General features: G+C 29.3%; 4 non-coding genes across 4 annotated transcripts; 1 reads left to right on the top strand and 3 right to left on the bottom strand.

The window, feature by feature from the left end:
* Nucleotides 1-791: 791 nt before the first annotated feature.
* Trnaq-uug (transfer RNA glutamine (anticodon UUG)) lies at nt 792-863 on the top strand. The gene has a single exon. It is a non-coding gene; the product is annotated as a tRNA-Gln (tRNA).
* Nucleotides 864-13,206: 12,343 nt separating this feature from the next.
* On the bottom strand, nt 13,207-13,278 carry Trnaq-uug (transfer RNA glutamine (anticodon UUG)). Its single transcript has one exon. It is a non-coding gene; the product is annotated as a tRNA-Gln (tRNA).
* Nucleotides 13,279-13,946: 668 nt separating this feature from the next.
* On the bottom strand, nt 13,947-14,018 carry Trnaq-uug (transfer RNA glutamine (anticodon UUG)). Its single transcript has one exon. It is a non-coding gene; the product is annotated as a tRNA-Gln (tRNA).
* Nucleotides 14,019-20,996: 6,978 nt separating this feature from the next.
* On the bottom strand, nt 20,997-21,068 carry Trnaq-uug (transfer RNA glutamine (anticodon UUG)). The gene has a single exon. It is a non-coding gene; the product is annotated as a tRNA-Gln (tRNA).
* Between the last annotated feature and the right edge of the window lie 1,057 nt (nt 21,069-22,125).

Raw genomic sequence — 22,125 nt, 5'->3', positions numbered from 1 at the left:
CCATCTAATAGAAATTTTAGATAAGCTCATTTGTTTCACATGATTAGAAATTATACTACAAACATACAAAAGAAAATTTTTTATTCATGTTTTTTAATTATATTGCATGGGCAAGAAGCATATTTCTGAAGTACAACAGGTAAGGACTGCTCATTTGAATTGTTTTATAATTTAATGAACCAAGGAATCCGAAATATTTATGCTTTTTCTACCAATTATGTGGAAGCGCGTTAATGCCTTTTTACCTTCCAACAAATACTATGTTTTCTATTTAAACAGCTAGAATTGTCAGTAAATTTTATGTTACATTGAGATGAATGGACTTAATGGAGTAAAGGTAACAACTGTGCATAATTCGGAATTCAATAAGAATCAAATTTGCCAAGTGGTGGTTATTCACTTTTTTATAATATATTGCCCTCTTTATTGGATCAAAACCAAGACACGAGGCGTAATATTATATTTTACATTGACTGTTTTTGTTTAGTAATGCTATTGAGGTGCGATATTGAGAATTGCAGATTTAATATCAAAGCTGCGGAGAAATTTGCTGATATACAAGAAAGATTTTAATTAGAATTTTTTCCCGCTATAAGATCTACAAAATAAGGATATTTTTAATTATTTATTAAGCATGTGGATGCATATAACGGCATTTATATCCAGCGCACGAATAGGAAAAATTGCTTGTTTGACATATTTTCTTTCAGTAAACATTTTCTCAAAGGTGGTTAAACAATCATTCGTCAATATATTGCTCTTTTATAGATGTTGTATTCGTTGGCAGACGTGGTTCCATGGTGTAATGGTTAGCACTCTGGACTTTGAATCCAGCGATCCGAGTTCAAATCTCGGTGGAACCTGTTGCATTTTTTTTCTATCTAATTAACGTTTTTAATGAAATATTTACCCTTAAATTCATATAAGTCATGAAAAGTAGTTTTTTAAAGATATCCCTTGAATCGGTGGGGGAAAAATTCATTAAATAATGACATAAAAAAGGATACTTATGTTTTTTATAAAACTAAAATTAAGCAAAACTAATAGCAAAAAGTGACTGTTTGACATATTTTCTTTCATTAAACGTTTTCTCAACGATTTCAATCATGCGTCAATATTTTGATGTCTTTATAGATATCGAAGGCGATGACGCATCTGGTTCCGTGGTGTAATGGTTGACACTATAAATTTACTTGAATACAGCGATCCGAGTTCAAATCTTGTTGGAACCTGTTTCATTTTTTTCTCCCTCTAATTGTAGTTTTTAATGAAATGTTTCCTCTTAAATTCATACACAGTCATGAAAAGAAATTTTTTAAAGATATCCCATGAACTGGCGGGAAAAAAATTCATTAAATGCGACATAAAAGAGAATGCTTGTGTCTTTTATAAAAGCAAAATTAAGAAGCAAAACTTACATCTTCTCAACATTTTAAGCATATTTATGCAGGGTTTTTTTTATCGTATAAGAATGATGTTTTTGAAATAATTTCGTAAAAGAACGTTCAACAAGTTTTGAAAGCTTACAAAGTTTTTCAATCGAAAAAAATAAGAAAAAAAAAACATAATATTAAACCGAACAGAAAGTGAACGTCTGAACCATTTAGCCACATGTATTAGGCAAAAGAAAATCCTGCTTCGAACGAATAAATACATTTCCCTTTTACAAGAGGTTTGAAAAACCTCTTTCTTGCTTTAAAACTTTTTACTTTTTTCTTATTTTTTTTGGGGGCAAAATGCAAAAAAATCTCGCTGGACCCTAGCAGAATTTTTGCAATTCCCTTTTATTCCTGAAGCTCTTTAACTTTCATTTATAACTAAGTAAATTACTTTTGTATTATTTTATTATCTTACTAACTGGTAACCGGCTCGTTGCTGCCACAGAAGAAATAATGTTACAAATATCGTGTAAAATTTGAAACAGCTATCTTGTCGGCAATGAATACATTCACTGAAATTGAATGATATATACTGGAGAAGTATAAATAATATTTATTCTAATTTTTTTTTACTTTATTATTCAAGTACTTTAGGGTAGACATTTTTTTTCCGTCTTCAGCAAAAACAAATAAATTCCTTGACTATCCAACTCTTAAGCATCCTGGTCTTGAGCATTACATATAACTGACCATTTAAAAAACATGGATTTTCTAGGTTCAAATCAATAAGTTTGTAAAGTTTTATCGTCATTGAAGGAACGGGTATGGCAGCGCATAAAATACGAACAAACAAAAATTTCCTTTTTATATATTAGATATAACAATTGTACTATGCCTATAACCTTTTGGCAAGTGCAAGCAATAAGTTGGCAAAGTTTTATTACAATTGGATGAATGGTACGGCAGCGCTTAAAATACAAGCAAACAAAAATTCATTTTTATATATTATATAAAGGAAGAAAATAAAAGATCTTAATGTTTTGTGTGATAGTGCAACGAAAGATTTAATTTTTAATTTTTTTTTATTAAATCTATATAAGCAAAATATATGCTGCTTTATTTGGTCTCCATAAAAATCCAAACTACTTAATAGATTTTTTTTTGCAAGATTTATTTTCTAAACATTGAATCGTTAAGAAAATTTTAATGAAGACTTCTTGATAGCTAATTAAATGGTAAAATTTTATTAATTAAAAACTTCGCTTCCATCTCTTATTAATTCAAAACTCTGCTGACATCTTCTATACTTATAATAAAGCTCAATGTGTGTGTGTGTGTGCTGGCGCTCTACAGGTCAGGTCATTTGACATACAGCTATCAAATTTGGTATATGTATACCTTAGAGGTCGGGAATGTGCACCTGGGGTCCCTTTTTTGAAATTTTAATTATTAATTAAAAACTAACTTTCCCGCCAAAAAAATATTCCATTTTCCCCACCGCCAAATGAGTAAGGCTTCAGTTTTTTTTCTCCCAACAGTAATGAGGCTAGGGTTAACATTTTTCGGCGGATTATTTCAAACGATTCTGTTTATTTTTTTACTGTTTTATGCATTTAAAATTAAACGTTGTTAATTAATCCATGTTTCAGATTCATTCTGAAGTACTTTTGAATTAAAATAACACAGAATAAAGGAAATTAAAAATGTATAATCTGCATAGCGTTACCTCAACTGGCGTAGAAAAATTCACGCATTTGCGTTACCGGAGCTGGCGAAGAAATTTCACGCATGCGCATTCTGATTGTTGCCATGACATCCAACGGATGATTTAAATTATTTTTAGGTTAGTTGCATGCTTTTGTAAGTAAATTGTATTTATGTTAGTTATATATTTTTTGTATATGCTTATAGTTTTAAGTACATCGTTTTTTAAGTAGTTTTTTTTTAACCTGTCTTCAATGATTTAAATTATTTTTAGGTTAGTTGCATGCTTTTGTAATTAAATTGTATTTATGTTAGTTATATATTTTTTTGTATATGCTTATATTTTTAAGTACATCGTTTTTAAAGTAGTTTTTTTAAACCTGTTTTAGACCGATTATTTTAAACGATTCATTTTATTTTCTTAGTGTTTAATGCATTTAAAATGAAACATTGTTCATGAATCGATCTGTTCATGATGAATCTGAGAAAATTTTGTTGACAAATTCTTGAGATATTACATAAATTAAGAAAGATATTCTTTAGTGCCCATAAAGTTTAAACGCTCAGTGACTCTATTATCAGTAATCATATTATTAAAAAATGCTTTGTTTCAGTACAAAATATTATTATATTAATTGCAGATTAATCATTTACACTTTAATTTAAAGTATAAATTCTACGAGGGGTAACAGAAAATTAGAGAGATACATATCACGTTATGACTGAAGGCCTTTATAATATTATGAGTGAATTATATGACTATCAAAATTTGAAGTTTTAAAATATTTTGCTGAAGAATCTATTAAAGTTGGAATTGCATAAAATATTTAATTATTAAAATTTTAACGAACATTAAGATTGGCGAACCGGCTGGTCGCCAAAGGCGGCTAGTTTCAAATAAAATCGTGGTACAGCAATCAAGACACATAATTATGCTACCTGCCGACTTTAGGTCATTCGATTACTTTTCAAACCCCTTGGGCCAAACTGATTCTAAGTGTGAGTCAAATTGAATTATATGATGCTAGAAACTTTGATGTCCAGCCCCTGTAGGTCACTTGTGGAATATATGGAAATCGCATTTGTTAAATCAATAAAGAAATTAAACAAGAATGCCACTTTGAGAGTTGGTTCATGAATGTTTCACTCAATATTGCATCTTGCAAGTGATGAACAAACTGTTATCGGAACTCATATTTGTTTGTGAAGCAGTGATTTATGTAATGAGTATTTAGTATTTTATGTATTAAAGGTTCTTGTTCAGTTTCTTAAAATAAGCTAACACTATCAAAACAAATTCATTTTAATATAAAATTTATTCCATGTTTACACTTAATTTCTTTTCCATTTTAGAAATGAAGATGAAACTACTGTCTGGTTTTTACATATCTCTAATCTCAACTTTATTTCCATAAAATAAGCTAACACTTTCAAAACAAATTTAATAAAATTAATTCCATGTTTACGCTTAATTTCTTTTCCATTCCCAAAAGGAAAATGAAAACTACTGTTTGGTTTCCACATATCTTTAATGTCAACTCTATATCCTTTTCTAAAAATTATTTTGAATTCAATTGAATAGCATTTGAATGTTTATGCAACAATAAAAAAAATATACATTCTTTAATGATACAATTTTGTTTCTTTTGGTTCTTTCCAAGCAAATATTGCAACAGACAGAAATTTGTAGTAACTTTTCAAGATAATTGGCGTGATTTTCCTTTCAATTCCCATTCAAATTGCTTGTCATTCAAAGAAAATTCTCAAGGAATATTTACAGGTAAATTCCAAAATAAAATCTTTAATACTATTATTCTTATAAATCGAAGACAAACCAAACAAGAAAAGGCAAGGGACACCATTACAACATTTTTAGTGAAAGTTTGACATTCAGTTTCCTTTTATTGACATTTAATTCTCCATTGATCATTCATATACTACATTCACAATAATTCTTCCTCAAATATTTTATTATGTATGAAAAAAAAGAAAGAATAAAAAAAAGCTTTGAAACGGCAATCCCATAAAACGATAACCACTCAAATTTCTAACAAATACCAGTTATGTTTTTTCAGCAATTTCAACCTAAGTCTGAATTGCCTTTTCACTTTATTTGGCTATCCTTTCTTTCTTTTCCCTCGAGGATTAAACATCTTTCACATCAATTCCTTCTAGGGCATTTTACTGGCGCCACTAAAACAAAAACAAAAACAAAAAAATTAAGACAGCAATCTGCGAAAGTTGCGGCAAACCAAACTCTTAACAAAGAGTGGGAAAAAAATGTAATCAGAAAGCCAAAATGAACTTCCACTTTTACTGCACCGGAATTAATTAAGACTCAGGTACACGAGGCCCATAAAATAGCTGTGCGAATTCAGTGTTAAAGGGCACGATGGCCCCCCGAGAGTCTATCGGCAGCCCTCATTTACTTAGAGGCCTAATTTATTCATTGGTCGATGGGTGAGTGTAATGACGACAGACCCTTTAATCAGTCGGATGACGAGAAAGCCGTAGCCTGTGACGTGTCAGCAAAATTACGTTCACACATTAGATTTAATGGAACTCTTCAGCAGGCTTCGACATTCACCAGAGTGGGGAGGTTTTAATTAATTTATATCCGTAATGGGCAGGAAAATCGTGCACGGTGTTTCGTTTGCCTGTTGGATTAAAAGATAAAATTTTTTGCAAGCGACCTGATTTGATCAGAGGAAAAAAAATGCACCATTTTCGTTCTGGCTGTTAAATCATAAGACAAATTATATTTTTAGCTCAAGACATGTTACAAAAATTACACATTATATTAGGGTGTCCCATAAGTTTCTTTCCAAATTCTAATATGAATTGAATGCACGACATTTACTGTTTAAGATATTATTTATTTTGAAGAACTCTTTTGCACTATTACCTTCTTCCATCTGTCAGGAAGCCTCATAATGCTTTCTTTCCAAAATGGTTGTGTGTGTTTTTTTGGACAAGAAGTAATCTTCGAAGTGCACCTTTATTTCGCTGATGGATTTAAAGCGCTTATTGCAAAGATAATGTTTTAAGGGCAGAAAAAAGTGATGATCAGATGGAGCGAGATCTGGAGAGTATGCAGATGCGGTAAAACATCCAAATCAATTGTAAGAGCTTCTCTCCTACGACTAATTCAGTATGTGGTCTCGCGTTGTCATGATGAATAACAATTCCTCGTCGGTTCATTAATTCTGGTCGTTTTTTTTCTATGGAAGCTTTTAATTGATCCAGTTGATTATAGTATTTCGTAGAATTTATTGATTCACCTTAAAGAAGGAACTCGTAGAAAATTACGTCTTTTCAATTTCACCAAATTGACAAAAAGAACTTTTTGGGGGTGTAGTAGAGCTCTAGTACAATTGAAACCAATGACGTAGACAGCTTGTAGATAAGCCTGCATGCTTGCACAAGCAAAGCCAGATAAGGCCATTCTTAGAGCGATGAGAAAGAAACTTTTGATATACCCTAATACATAAATTTCAATCTATTGTGACAATTATTGTGAATGCGGGTTATTTTCACTTTTACAAATTCCATAGGAGAAACAAGAAAAAAAATATTTCCATAATGCTTTCAGAAACTTTAAATCTATGAGCTCAGAGTAGTCCTAACTTACCCTGTTCTACAAAATCCTGATTCGGGCGTTTTCGGGCGAATGGCTGAAATAAAGTGGTGACAGGTAACTGACGACCAGCAGTTCATATGGACAGTTAGTTAGTTATATATTAAGTCTTGTTTTAAAGCAACACTAGGGTGGACCTCGTAATTTTGAACAGCGGTCAGATTCCGATGCAGTCACCTGAACTGGCGTCCCCTTTCCAAACGTCCACACCATGGTAGCGGGAGAACGTTCGGCCCCGACGTATTTAGCGAATACCAGACCCGTTTACACGACGGTTCTTCGTTGGAATCAGTTCATAAAGGATTCTATAAGATAGTCAGCATATCTGTTGAAGGAAATGAGACCTTAAAAAAACCGTTTTCCAAATGCACTCTGGAAGGAGATTCAATTAGAAATGTTAGATAATCTCAAAGAATGAAATAAGGAGCTTCATATGAAATACAGGTGTCGTTACTAAAAAGATCGATGCGAAATCACTAAAAATGAAATTTATAAATAATTTGAAGAACTGTGGTAGACTGGTGATAAGGTCTCGGCTATAGAGCCGGAGGGTTTCAGGTTCGAGACCCGATTCCACCGACGAACCGTCGCGTACGTCTGATGCACGCTGAATACATCGGGACGGCTAAATGCTCTCCCGCTGGTCTGATGTAGAAGCTTGTAATATATTGTCTGTCATATAAAGGTTAAGGTAAACTGGTTTTTAAAAAGTAAGTGGTTTTTTTAAAATATATCTATTTGTAATTATTTATATTAAGAGGGGAAATGGTGAAAATGTCATTATGAAGACCACAACACAACATCACTCTTAAAATCCAGGAAAATAAAAATAAAATGTTTCAATTAACTGAAAACCATAATGATGAAATTAAAATATTTATCTATCTATCTATACATTTTAGTTTGTTTATCAACAGATAAGAAAGTTATTTTTTAAATGAAATACAATGAAAAAATCTCTGTAAATGCTCATTTTTTCTCTACACAAAACGTCGAAGAATATTCTTATCACAAATTGTCTGTTTTTATGAGCATTTTTTTTAATCTTCATATTTAAAAGGATTAATAAATTGCATCAATGAAAAAAATCATTAATTTTTTTTAAGGAAATAAAATAAAAAAGGCATCAAAAATGAAAAAAATTGCTTTGCTTATAAATTCTCAAAAATAACGACTTTTTGATTTTGAAGAAACTTTTTCCAATAATGAGCAGATTTCTGTGACAAGTTTTCGCATTTGTTCAAAAAAACACTTTTAATAACTTTATTTCCATGGACCTTGATTAATATCTTCCCATTCTGAAATGAAGTAGGATGAAAAAAATTATTTCAACGGAAAATAATTATAAATCCAATTTAGCAGAATAATCAACTCTAGAAAACTACTCGGAAACTTTGCTTCAAAAGGCAATTTCGTTGAAATAAATTAAACGAATGCACAAAAGTTTTACGGCCTAATATTATTGTGATGCATATAAAATTAAGAAACGTAATTTCAAAGCAAATCTTGATGGAAGGTGTGTGTTTTTAATTATTCAATAGTTTTAATGTTTTTTAATAATATCTAAGCATATAAAATAAATTAAAAAATGCATTAGAAATTTTACTTTGAAATGCATGATAACCGATTTAACTGTTTATCATTCAATATTATTCAGTTGAAAGTTTGAGAATGCCCTACATCAAAATGAATGAATGAATCTGTCTCAGAAATATGCATTTTTTAAGAAGCTTCACAGAAGAAATTTTAATATTGTTATCATGTGAGAATATGATGTTGTTTTGGTTAGGGGGTTTTGAAGCTCGAAATCGCGTACGCAATGAGTATTGAAGCTCGAAGTCGCGTACGCAATGAGTATTGAAGCTCGAAGTCGCGTACGCAATGAGTATTGAAGCTCGAAGTCGCGTACGCAATGAGTATTGAAGCTCGAAGTCGAGTTGGGCAATGAATAAAGCATAAATGGAAATTTTCATCATCATCTTTTAATCGCATATATTTTTTTACCTACTTTTACCAGTATTGCATTCTTATTATATATGCTTCTTTGACAGCTGATGCGTTTTTAAAAGATTGAGGTACAACTATGACATCATAGCTGTTATTTCATCTCAAAATCGGTCAGTGACTTAAATTAATTAAGACAAATAATGATTTAATAAATAATAATGTTCTCACTTGATAACTTGTTGAAATTTGCGATTGTAGATTTCATTTTAATTTTCTTTTAAAACCTATAAAATGTACATTTTCCTGCAAAATATTACAGAAAAAAAAATTCAGACGCTACCTTCTCTCTATCTTAAAAATAAAAATTTTTGGAGATTATAACAAGAAAAAATAATTATAATGTTACTTTTTTTTACGTCGTCTCCAATATATTAAGGTGTCCGAAAAATATTTTTCTTATTGCGCTATGAATGGCTTATATGGCTCTGCTTGGGCAAACATAAAGGCTTATATAATAGCCACCTATATCTTCGGTTTCAATTGTACCAGAGTTCTTAGTACTAGCTGAGCGGGGACTACACCCCAAGAAAGTTCTTTTGTTCATTTGATGGGATTGGAAAGACGTAATTTTCTACGAGCTCATGCCTCAAGGTGAAACAAGAAATTCAACAAAATATTGTCATCAACTGGATCAATTGAAAACTGCCATTTCAAAAAAACTGCCAAAATTAATCGATGAGACATTGTTTTTCATCATGATAACGCGAGACCGCATATTGCATTAGTCGTAAGAGAGAAGCTCTTACAGTGTGATTGGAATGTTTTACCGCATCCTGCATACTCTCAAGACCAAGCTCCATCTGATTATTACTTCTTTCTGTCCTTAAAAATTCTCTTCACGATAAGCGCTTTAAATCTATCAGCGAAACATAAGAAATAACCTCGAGGATTAATCTTTGTCCAAAACACAACAATTTTGAAAAGGAGGCATAATGAGGCTTTCTGAGAAATGGAAGAAGGTAATAGAGCAAAAGGGTTTCTTATATAACAAAATAAATAATATCTTAAACAGTAAATATTGTGTATTCATTTCATATTAGAAATAGGGGAAAAACTTATGGGACATCCTAATATATATATTTTTCTAAACAAAATGCAGAAATATGTTTAGTCCTACATTTTTTTACATTTCTCTAAAATATGCTTTTTTTTGCATAATTTTATTTTACGTTATATTTTTGCAAAATTATTTCTGATGTTACAAATATTCTATTGTGAAATAAATTGAAGTTAAAAGTTCAATTCGTAAAAATGAAATGTGTGAAAAGAAAATTTCTTTTCAGTTACAAAGCTGCGACATTCAGAAATAGTGTCTGTTGATATTTATATTTACTTTTAATACGTTTACTTTGCTTTATATACGGCTTGTTTTTTATTTTTATGTTTTTTATTTAAAAAAATCAAATAATTATTGCTTACACTCCAATATAATATTCAGTGTTTTTGTTATACATAATTGAAATTTCTGTAGTAAAATTTGAAAAAAAATTCATCGACTATATTCTACTAAATTATTTAAATGTTTAGCTCACTTAATTTATCAATTCCTGAGCTAAAACTGATGAAAAAAAAATATAATTAAAATAAAATATAATTTGAAAACAAACATGTCAGTGTTTATTATCTATCTTCAATTTAAATTTAATATTTTTCTAATATCAGAATCATTTATATTATTCTGTTTCATTTTCTCTCTTCAGTAGACGAATTATTTTAGATCATATTCCAATGAAATGATAAAAATACACAGAAAAATTTCTGGAAAATTATTTCAATCTAGAAAAAAAAAATTCCAAAAAAAAAACACATCTTAAATACATTTTGACAAATTCTATTGGAACCAACGAAAATCAAGAGTAATATCAAATATAATTTTTGTAGACTTTTTTTCACAAGAAAATAAACACTAAAATCATATCCGTGATAGAAAAAAATCAGAATCATATCCTTTTTTATTTCAACCTTAACATATAATATTCATGTATCTATTAGTAATGTTATTTTACTTTTATCTTGATAATGCTTTGGGGCTGGTTTATACTTACTGTCAATTAAAGCATGAAATGATTTTTCAGATAATTCGTTGATTTACAAAGACCGTTGAATGTCAGGTTACCAAATTTAGTGTAAATTTAGTGTAATTAGAGTATGCAACTCTAAGTGAGTCTTTTAAAATTCTTATCTGAGTAATATTTAGATTAAAATTCGGCAAAAACATCTATCTGTGATATTTCGAAAGATATCAAATACATTTTGCCGAATTTTAAAATTAATTTATGTAATTTTGTAAATTAATTGTAAAATTGTATGCCGAACAATTTTTTCTGCAATTTTAAAATATTATTTTAAATTAACTTCCCAACATAAGTTGTGAATATTTTGGTACCTGCATTTATGCACTAGAGCGTTATGGCTATATTAAATGCATTTCTGTACGAATTTTATTTTTGTTATAATTAAGAGTAATTTTTTTTTAATTATAGGTCAAAGAAAAATTAACTTAAAATTCAAATAAAACAACGATTTTTTAAAATCTCAGCAAGAGAAAAATGTTTTTAATTATCTAAATAATGTTTATTTACTGACATTTTTTCTGCAAGCTACTTGATATAGAAAGTAATACACAGACTATGCAATACCTAATGCATGCAAGGATAGTAATTCAGAAGAATCAAGCCTAAAGCGACATTATGCTATGAGGATTCGAAACAAAGTTTGGAATTTTATTTATTTTACTATTTGAGAAATACAAGATACAGGTTTTACTTCTTATGAAAATTAAAGAAATGGTCTTGTACCATTTTCTTTTAATTTTGCATAATTCTTTAGATTATTAACTAAAGTATTGATTTTTATTTATTTTTGATTGTAAGAGGGAAAAAATGTTTAGTAAATGAATTTTAATAAACAATTTAATTAACTGTTTTTTAATAAAAATTAAAATTCGAAAATGTTTTTAATTAATTAATCTTAATAACCAAACAAATTCAAAAGCAAGGTTTAATTATTTTTCCTGCCTTTATTGGATTTATTTGGATAAATCTAAGAAAGAAATACTGAGAAAATAAAAGAAATCGCGTAATACCGGATTAAAAAACTATTTTTATAATTTAATGTGTTAAAAAATATCAGAAGAAAAAGTATTTGCCAGCTTTTATCAATCCCAGAATTCGTGAAATAAGATACATTTGTTTCTTTAGAATTTCTTAGTTGTTTTCTTTAGAATTTCTAAAAGGTTTCCTCTGTAAATTCCGAAAAAAACAAACATGAACCTTAAATCTAACCGTGTGCAATAAAAAAATAATATTGATTCAAGAACAGCAAATTAAATTGGAAACTAATGGTGACAGCAATCAAAATAACATAAATTACCTAAGTTAAAACGGTTTGAGAAATATTACAAGTGAAAGCAAACAAGAAAACGATTTCAACAAATTCCCATGGAGACGAAAAGTTAAGACAGAAACGGAAGCACGTGTTAAAGTGTCAAAGGAGATGCTGACAGCAAAACTTTCTTTTTGAAAGCGAATTTATTTGTGGTTAATAATATAAAAAAAACCTCTTCCCAACTTATTTTTATTTTCTTATCGATCTTAAGAATTTTTTTACATTTTGCCCCCAAAAAAGATAAGAAAAAAGTAATAAGTTTTAAAGCAAAAAAGAGGTTTTTCAAACCTTTTGTGAAAGGGAAATGTATTTATTCGTTCGGAGGAGGATTTTTCTTTTGCCTAATACATGTGGCTAAATGGTTAAGACGTTCACTTTCTGTTCGGTTTAATATTATGGTTTTTCTTTCTTATTTTTTGCGTTTGAAAAATTTGTAAGCTTTCAAAACTTGTTGAACGTTCTTTTACGAAATTATTTCAAAAACATCATTCTTATACCATAAAAAAAACCCTGCATAAATATACTTAAAATGTTGAGAAGATGTAAGTTTTGCTTCTTAATTTTGCTTTTATAAAAGACATAAATATTCTTTTTATGTCACATTTAATGAATTTTTTTCCCACCAGTTCATGGGATATCTTTAAAAAATTTCTTTACATGACTGTGTATGAATTTAAAAGGAAACATTTCATTAAAAACTACAATTAGAGGGAGAAAAAAATGAAACAGGTTCCAACAAGGTTTGAACTCGGATCGCTGCATTGAAATTTATAGTGTTAACCATTACACCACGAAACCAGATGCGTCATCGACTTCGATATTTATAAAGACATCAAAATATTGACGCATCATTGAAATCGTTGAGAAAACGTTTACTGAAAGAAAATATATCAAACAGTCACTTTTTCCTATTAGTTGTGCTTAATTTTAGTTTTATAAAAGACATAAGTATTCTTTTTTATGCCATTATTTAATGACTTTTTCCCCACCGATTCAAAACATACCTTAAACAATTACTTTTCATGACTTATATGAATTTAAGGGGAAATATTTGATTAAAAACGACAATTAGATAGAGAAAAAAAATGCAGCAGGTTCCACCGAAATTTGAACTCGGATCGCTGGATTCAAAGTCCAGAGTGCTAACCATTACACCATGGAACCACGTCTGCCAACGAATACAACATCTATAAAAGAGCAATATATTGACGAATGATTGTTTAACCACCTTTGAGAATACGTTTACTGAAAGAAAATATGTCAAACAGTCACTTTCTCGTTTTAGTTGTGCTTAATTTTAGTTTTATAAAAGACATAAGTATTCTTTTTTATGCCATTATTTAATGACTTTTTCCCCACCGATTCAAAACATACCTTAAACAATTACTTTTCATGAATTATATGAATTTAAGGGGAAATATTTCATTAAAAACGACAATTAGATAGAGAAAAAAAATGCAGCAGGTTCCACCGAGATTTGAACTCCGATCGCTGGATTCAAAGTCCAGAGTGCTAACCATTACACCATGGAACTATGTCTGCCAACGAATACAACATCTATAAAAGAGCAATATATTGACGAATGATTGTTTAACCACCTTTGAGAATACGTTTACTGAAAGAAAATATGTCAAACAGTCACTTTCTCGTTTTAGTTGTGCTTAATTTTAGTTTTATAAAAGACATAAGTATTCTTTTTTATGCCATTATTTAATGACTTTTTCCCCACCGATTCAAAACATACCTTAAACAATTACTTTTCATGAATTATATGAATTTAAGGGGAAATATTTCATTAAAAACGACAATTAGATAGAGAAAAAAAAAGCAGCAGGTTCCACCGAGATTTGAACTCGGATCGCTGGATTCAAAGTCCAGAGTGCTAACCATTACACCATGGAACCACAAGTTTCACCTACTAAGACTTCATTATATACGGTAGCATGTTGTTACACGATAGCTGTGCAAACATTGATGAAATATCGCGTTTAAGGAGGGAATAACAAACAAGAATAGTTTTCTTAACATTGGTTCTTTAAACATTAATGCTTCTGCTTTTTATTTTTCGAAAATTTATTCATGAATTTAATGATTCTTCAACCTATTATCGTGAGTATGTTAAATGAGAAAAGTGTGAACGCTATAAGCATTGTATAAACAAGCATTTTGAGTAAACAGCTGCATTCCAAAAAGAGCATTTTAAGTTGACACCCAAGTTTATAACTATATTCAAATAATATCCGCACATTAGTTTTATTTTAAAGCTATTTTTATCTTAATCTCTGTATGCGTGGTATCACTCATGTCAAAAGGTATCCATTTAAAATATGAATGATAATTTTGATAATTACAATTAAAAAAATCAGATTTTCCCCCAAAATTTGAGAAAATTTTTATCATATCATGTTTATAAAACTATTAATATTTCTGAAAAATGGAAATTAAACTTTCAAAAATGATACAAGGCGTTCACGGTCAAATATATTTTTTCTATTTAACTAAAATCTAGTTTCACTGTAAAAACGACATATCTGGATGTTATTTTTAATTTTTTAGAATTTTTATTCAATGCGATGAAAGTTTTAATAGCTGATGAATGATGAATCAATTAACAATAGTTTTCAATTGATAAAAGCAGATATTTAAATCATATTTTGTTAATATTAATAAAAGCAGTCATTAAGATGAAATTTTGTAAATACTGATAAAAGCAAAAACTTTCATAAGTAATTCTCACTTGTAAATAACGTACATGTAAAATGAAAGATGTAAGATTGAAATTTCATGCTGACGATGGTTTTTTCCAGTTTGAAAGATCACTAATAAATTTGTGTATTCTCCTTGTATAGCTTTTGCAACTGCTTGGGAGTAAAATTTGTGCATAATATCGGGAGATGAAATATTGTACATTGATTATAAATACAGCAATATAAGATTGCGTTATATGCAAACAAAGGAGACACTTACCTGAGAGACAAATTGTGACACCCAGAGGATTGGAAATAATGCTATTTTCATGAAGAATAACAACATTCGCTGAAGATTATAAAAAAGAAAATTTTTGGTTTTATTTCGCAAAAATATAATATGGAAATTTATTAATTTATAACATTTCATAAAAGGATTAAACTAGATGTCTAAAAATTACATATTTCGACGTCCTTCGATACTTTTCACCAATGTATCAAATGTTCATATATTATCAGAAATTTAAAAGATTTGAATGTGTTAAGAATTTGAGCAATTCAAAGAAGCAACAAAATATTCTTAGACAGATAAAAAAGGATTATTTTTCTCTTTAGATATTTAACTCTAAATAAATGGCATTAAATTGATATATATATATTTTGTAGCAGGATTTCCATACCAAGAACTGATATTGCTGATGTTTTTCTTGCAAATCTTCATATCATCTACGCTTATTTTTTCTACGCTTATTTATTTCCAAAAATCTTTCCCATGTTCATTTTAACATTAAAAAGATTTTGGCAGCTATCCCTGATTTATTGATACAACTTCTTTCTATTTCATTTATATTAAACTGGTTACTCATTCCTTTGCTAAGACAGTTAAAACCTATTCCTTTTTAAATAGTTAAGATGCATTTGATGCTATTATTAAAGAGATAAATTATTTAATAGAAAACATCCCCAAACAACAAAAACACCTGATGTCTTTTAATGATTTTAATGATCATAATCAATAATAAATTGATGTAAAAATACTTTAATTTATAGGATGACCTTTTCTTTTTTTTTTTGGTGTTGTTTTTTGCACATTCATATTAAATTGCGTTTTTAATAATTGTTTATATTCATGATAAAATGCTCGCGGATACATATTTTTTTTAACTTGTTGGATTACCATTTAAACTTAATATTAAAATACAATTTCAAAATTCTAGTTTTAAATGCATCATTAATCAGAAAATTTTTATTGGTTTTGAGACTTTTATATTCAGTTTATAAGCTGAAACATCACGTATTCATTAAATAACTACACTATTTAACAAATGGAGCTGGCAGTATTGCCTTATCAGCATTCTTTATAATTTTTTGACTCATTATTTTATTTTATTTGCATTTAATCCATTAGGTTAAGATAACGATGACTGAGACCTCTATAAGCTTGCGAGTTCTGAATTATCAGCATTTTTCATAATTGTTTGGTATTTTTATATTATTTTTTTCCTTCTTTTCGTGCCTGCCTTCCTTTTTTTCAAATGAGGGTATTGTTTGCTTTGTGATTAAAATTTGTACTCATATATTTATATCAGCTGGTGCTAAGATTAAAAAATAATGCGATGAAACTATATTTTTGTTAGTGACAACTTTGTCAGAATCATACTGAATTGAATGTCACTTTGACAGTTTTATTATAACAAAAATTTACCAAATCTGAACTTCAGCTCAGCAAATAATTTTTCCTAGCACGTTATTTTACCTGTTATTTTCCAAATTATCAACTTACAAAAAATACATCGATTAATACATTCGATTATATATTACATTCGTACATTCGATTATACATCTATTATACATTAATTTACATCTATAAATGGATTAATTTTTTAAAAAGAATCTAAGAATATGTTTTCTTAAATACGTAATTTTCAAATTTACAAACGAATATAAAAAATTCGTTATTTTTATTACTTACTCTGTTCAAGTTCGAATTATTTTCTTTTAATATTGCTGTAAATTTTTTCCACTCCCTTCACACCACAAAATGTATATTCCACGAAAAATTGCATCAAGAATTCATCTGTTAATAATATAATTCCACGAACTGCTAAACTTAATTATGTTTACCAGTTTACCGTTCTCTTTTTATTGCAATATAAATCATAGAGATAGAAAAAAAAAGATGAAGATATATAAATAAAAGATCGCTAGGGATATCCAGCTTCTCCATCGCAAGATAGCTATCCCAGAAAATTGCGTTTTGTGATGAATTGCTTATCAATATAAGCACAAACACAATAAGAATTGATCAAATAGATCATTGTTTATAACAACAAATGAAACATTGCTACATTAATCAATCTATATAAACATAATCGCAGTGGAAAGGAACGAAGAAATAATCAAGAAAATGTTTTGTTTTAGTTCTTAATCAGAATGCTCCGAATGTTATATTTTTATATTATTATGCTGCCACTAAAAAAACTGAATTATATGAAACTAAAATAACTTTCAAAAACATAGATTAAAATTTTTTTATTGTTTTATTTATATACTAGCTGGTACCCGGCGTGTTGCTGCCACAGAAGAAACAATTTTGGAACATCATTTGAAATTTAAAATAGCTGTCTAGTTTCATTAGGAAGGATAGAAAGAATGATATTTATTTTGTTACCGACAATTAATATATTCATTGAAATTTAATGACATATAAAGGAGAAGTACAAATAATTTTTATTCTTATTTTTTTAATTTATTATTCAAGTAGACGAAGTAGTAGCATTAGAGTAGACAGTATTTTTTTTTTCGTCTTCACCAAAAACAAACAAATTCGTGGCTGTCTGACTCGCAAGCGTCCAGCATGCAACTGGCCATAGAAAAACATGATTTTTCAGGTTCAATCCGCAAGTTTCATCGCAATCGGTTGAACAGTATGGCAGTCTCTTGCGAGGCGTAGGGTACGAACAAACAAAAATTCATTTTTATATATTAGATATAATTAGTACAAGGGGTGTTCAAATGAAAAGGTACGAAACGTCGTAACAACGTAACCGTTAACATATCTGCCTATGCCGCTGTGGGAGAACGTAGCGAGACATCTAGGGATGCGATTTGAGTCTCCGGCGCAGATCGGAGCATGCACGGCTGCCCGCATGCGAAAAAATATGTTCATTAGCATTAATTAAATAATTTTAGTCGAGATTATTTCAACAGAAGTCTTCAAATTTGCATTACTTTTAAATATTACAATGGTAATTTTTTACTCTTCAATAAAGTAATGAATTATCAATGTTCAAGTTATTTATAACAGTCCACAGTTGTTTTTCTAAGATAAGAAACTTTGTTAATAAAGTAAATACAGGAAACCCCTCTTATTGTTGCTTAATATGTAATTTCTAAACTGTGATCGATAGGTATTTAGTTTCTGCTGAAAAAAATGTTTTAAATGCAGTAAAGAAATATAGTTTGTGCTGTTTTCCTAAAAAATTACAATTTTTATGCACTTATTTAGTCTTAGCATCATATTTTGTAAATATTATTGACTCAATAACATTTTAAACAAAAACGCTTAATTTTTCTGCAATCAATACTGGATGAATTAAGAAGTTTTAATATTTTACATCTTATTTAGTACATTCCTCTCTCCGAAATGGAGTTCGTTTATTCAAAAATCTACCTCGAGGCAACCTTGAGATGATTAATTGAAGATATTCTATGCTTCATAGACCCATATGGTTTGGGTTGTATAGGGGTGGAATTCTTTTGTTTAAACAGTTAATATAGAATATTTGCTAAATATTTTTAATCGGACTTCGAAAAAGAATAAAAAATTAGCCTTGGAATCCCTGTTTGATACAACATAAAATATAATTATTTTTATCATTTTCACTTTTCTAAATAGAACTATACCTATCTCTAATGGTTTAAAAATCTCTATTGAGCCTTAATTAGAGTGGACATCCTATAATTCAAAATTGCTATTTAAAACTAGATAAAAAGGTTTAAAAAAACTGAAGCAATAATTTCTTATCTTGGAATAGATCTATTTGCAAAATTAGGACTAATATGAAATTTGTTTCCTTTTCACAATTTTTATTAAACCTGTTGCACTTTAAATTCAGTCGTAGATTGTGATTCGACGTTTCAAAATCCAGTCAGTCGAGCAAAGCTACTTTAATTGCTGAGCGGGGAGATCGGAGGGTTTCGAGTAAGATCTTCGATCAACAGTGGAAGTGATAATCTGTGTAATGTTGTGTTTGGGCTTCTGGTCACTGTCGTAACCCCTAATTGGACGTGTTCCACTTACCGAAATTCTGTTACAATCGATCCTAAACAGAGGTAGAGTTATGCACTCAGCTGTATAGAATTGGGTTTGTTCCGAAAAGGATAACAAGATATTATTCTGTCCTGAAGATAGTCAATATTTCTTTCACAAAAATTCAAAAAAAAAAAAAAAATGAAAGATAATTTGTATCATTATGAGGTAATACTGAATTTTGAAGATTAAAAGTGGTATTTTTTGTTCCATAATATTTTTACAAATTATCGTTTAGAAATCTCAGAATATTTCTTAATTTTTATTTGATTAAAATTCAAATCATTTCACAAAAAGCTCTGCACAAGCCCCTTATTTCGGCCATCGAAAGTTCATTTGAACCAAATTTGGTAAGTCAAGATCAAACGGATTTGATTGCAGGAAGCGGAAAAAATGCATACAGACAGAAATATCTCTTTTACTGTTAATATAGGTAGAGATAAAATCATGAAATTTTTTCCCGAACAATTAATAAATTTTAAGAAGTCTTCAACTTACAACGCCTATAAAAAAAATTTCACAGGTTCCACCGAGATTTGAACTCGGATTGCTGAATTCAAAGCTCAGAGCTCTGATCATTACACCATGGAATCTGAAAGCGGCCTTTTTTATTTATCATTGTAAGCATTTCTTTGTTTGCGAGTAGTGATCAGAGTAAACAAAGAGACCTTTTATTCGCTCAAACGGCATTAGTACTTTTTTAAACATAAAAATACTTAATAATGTAGTGCTTATGTGTGTTAATATGTAAACAATTTTAAATTAAATCAATTAAACATTTCCTTTGAATAACAGCTTGCTTCGAATCCTTGATTTAATTCTAACCACTGATTTATTTATCTTCGAAATATTCATTTTATTTACATTTTTCATTAAAAAAGAGCAAGCTATGAAATCATCAATATTTAAATCTATAAAAGATGTTTATATTTTCCTGGGAATTCAGAAATGAGGTAATTATAAGAAACAATGTTGTTGTTTGTATCCATATTTGATATTTAGGATACTACGACATCATCTGTATGAACGAATTGTACGTATTTAATAACCGAAGTGACAAGACAAGAGAATTAAGGTAAAAGGAAACAAAAAAGAATAAAAGAATGAAAGGTTAAAGATTTGTTTGCGATTAGTGATCTGAGTAACTAGCTAGATTAAAGAGCCAATTTAAAGCAAAAATACTGCAATTTTGTAATGGATTTTGGAATCTTATATCGTGGCCATCTGGCAAGGATGACACCAAAGCTATCATATCTCTCGCCAAATTTCTGCACCACATCAACAAGAGAACATTCTACCCCGATAGATTTTACCTGGAATAGATCAGCTAACACGGGCGTTCTTTGGAAAGAAAAGGTTAACGTAAAACACACTCGTTTCTGAATCAAATCCTTATCAACAAGCCATCGCAATCCTGGAGAATTTTAATGCAAGAACTATCTTAAGTTAATATGCTGAAAAAGAAATAAAGGGAAAAAATGATAAGATTAATTTGGATCCAGAATTGAACTCGGATCCCACAGCGTCATCGTTACGCAATGAAAGCACAAATAAAGCGATCGTTTTTATCAATATAAACAGCAGCATGCCGATAAGTGCTTCCAATTTAAATATGATTGTGAGAGTTCATGCAATAAAAAGGTACACAAAAATGTACTTGCTGAAGATTGTCTCACAAACCCATTTCAAATCATTCATGTATTAGATTAAGTTAATGTAAAAAAGTTCTTCATACCAGTGGAAGGAAAGAAAAGAAAAACAAACTTGCACATTATACGCTATTATTCGTATAGATGAGATAAAATCATGAAAGGCTTTGCCATAAAGAATTTATTAATTTTAGAAATGTTTCAAGTTACATCTCTTAAAAAAAGCAGGCTTAAAGGTTCCACCGAGATTTGAACTCGGATCGCTGGATTCAAAGTCCAGAGTGCTAACCATTACACCATGGAACCTCGCTGAGAATTAGCTTTGACACCGGAATAATCTTGAAACGATGACAGGCAAATGCTGTTTAAACAAGAATGAGGTAAGTACTAACTGATAAATGATCAAACAAGTTCTTCCTTCCCCTGTATTGGCGTAAAAAACATAAATGTGTCTGATTTTATATTTGCTCTTTTGGCAGATGGATTTATGATATATGTTATGGTAAAAGTAATACACTGGTGATTATTGTAAATTAATTACCGGTGATTATTCATAACCACCAGTAGTGACTATTCATAATTATCAATAAATTTAGTGGTGTAGGTAGGTAAAATAATCACCGGATTATTACTGTCACCGTAATGTATATATCACCGTTTGAAAATAGAAAACAAATGACTTTCAGAACGAAAAATCGTTTTTTAGGATATGCTCATCTCTACACATGCAAGAAAAATTCCAAATGGCTGTTTATAATTTAACTTTACCATTCATTAACGAATAAAAACTCGTGTAACTCAATGAATGAGGAAATGATGTTAAAAATATGCATATTTATACTTATTTTTTTGTTCACGATGTACATATCAAATGTTTCATCTTTATTTAATCTTCCATCTACTTTATATTTAAACATAGAAAAAAAAATTTACGTGAACACAAACAACGTAAGACAATACATAGCTATATGTAAGATTACATAAATAAGTGTTATTTTGTTGTGATTTGTTTCCATTATATAAATGCAACATCAGATTGAATTAGATAACGTTTCATGCTGCAGACTCAGAGGAGGAAAAATATATATAATAAGCCAAATGAACAAACTGTCAACACGCGGATGGTAGATTTTTTTTTTTGTTTATTCATTTTAAATTTGAGTTTTTATTGATATGACTGAAATTATAAGACACTGATTATTAAAAAAAACTCGATTTTTCCAGAGCAAATTTCAGGGACATTACTTTACGATCTACGGTTCCACGAATCACTTATAAGATATTAGCTGTTTCAGTTTTAAATAGATAAAAATCCTAGCTGCTTCATTAATTTAATACGTGTAATAGAAATACACTTATACAA

Source organism: Argiope bruennichi, chromosome 4, assembly GCF_947563725.1.
Source record: "Argiope bruennichi chromosome 4, qqArgBrue1.1, whole genome shotgun sequence".
In the NCBI taxonomy this organism is placed as follows: domain Eukaryota; kingdom Metazoa; phylum Arthropoda; class Arachnida; order Araneae; family Araneidae; genus Argiope; species Argiope bruennichi.
This window is presented reverse-complemented; position numbering and strand designations above follow the sequence as displayed.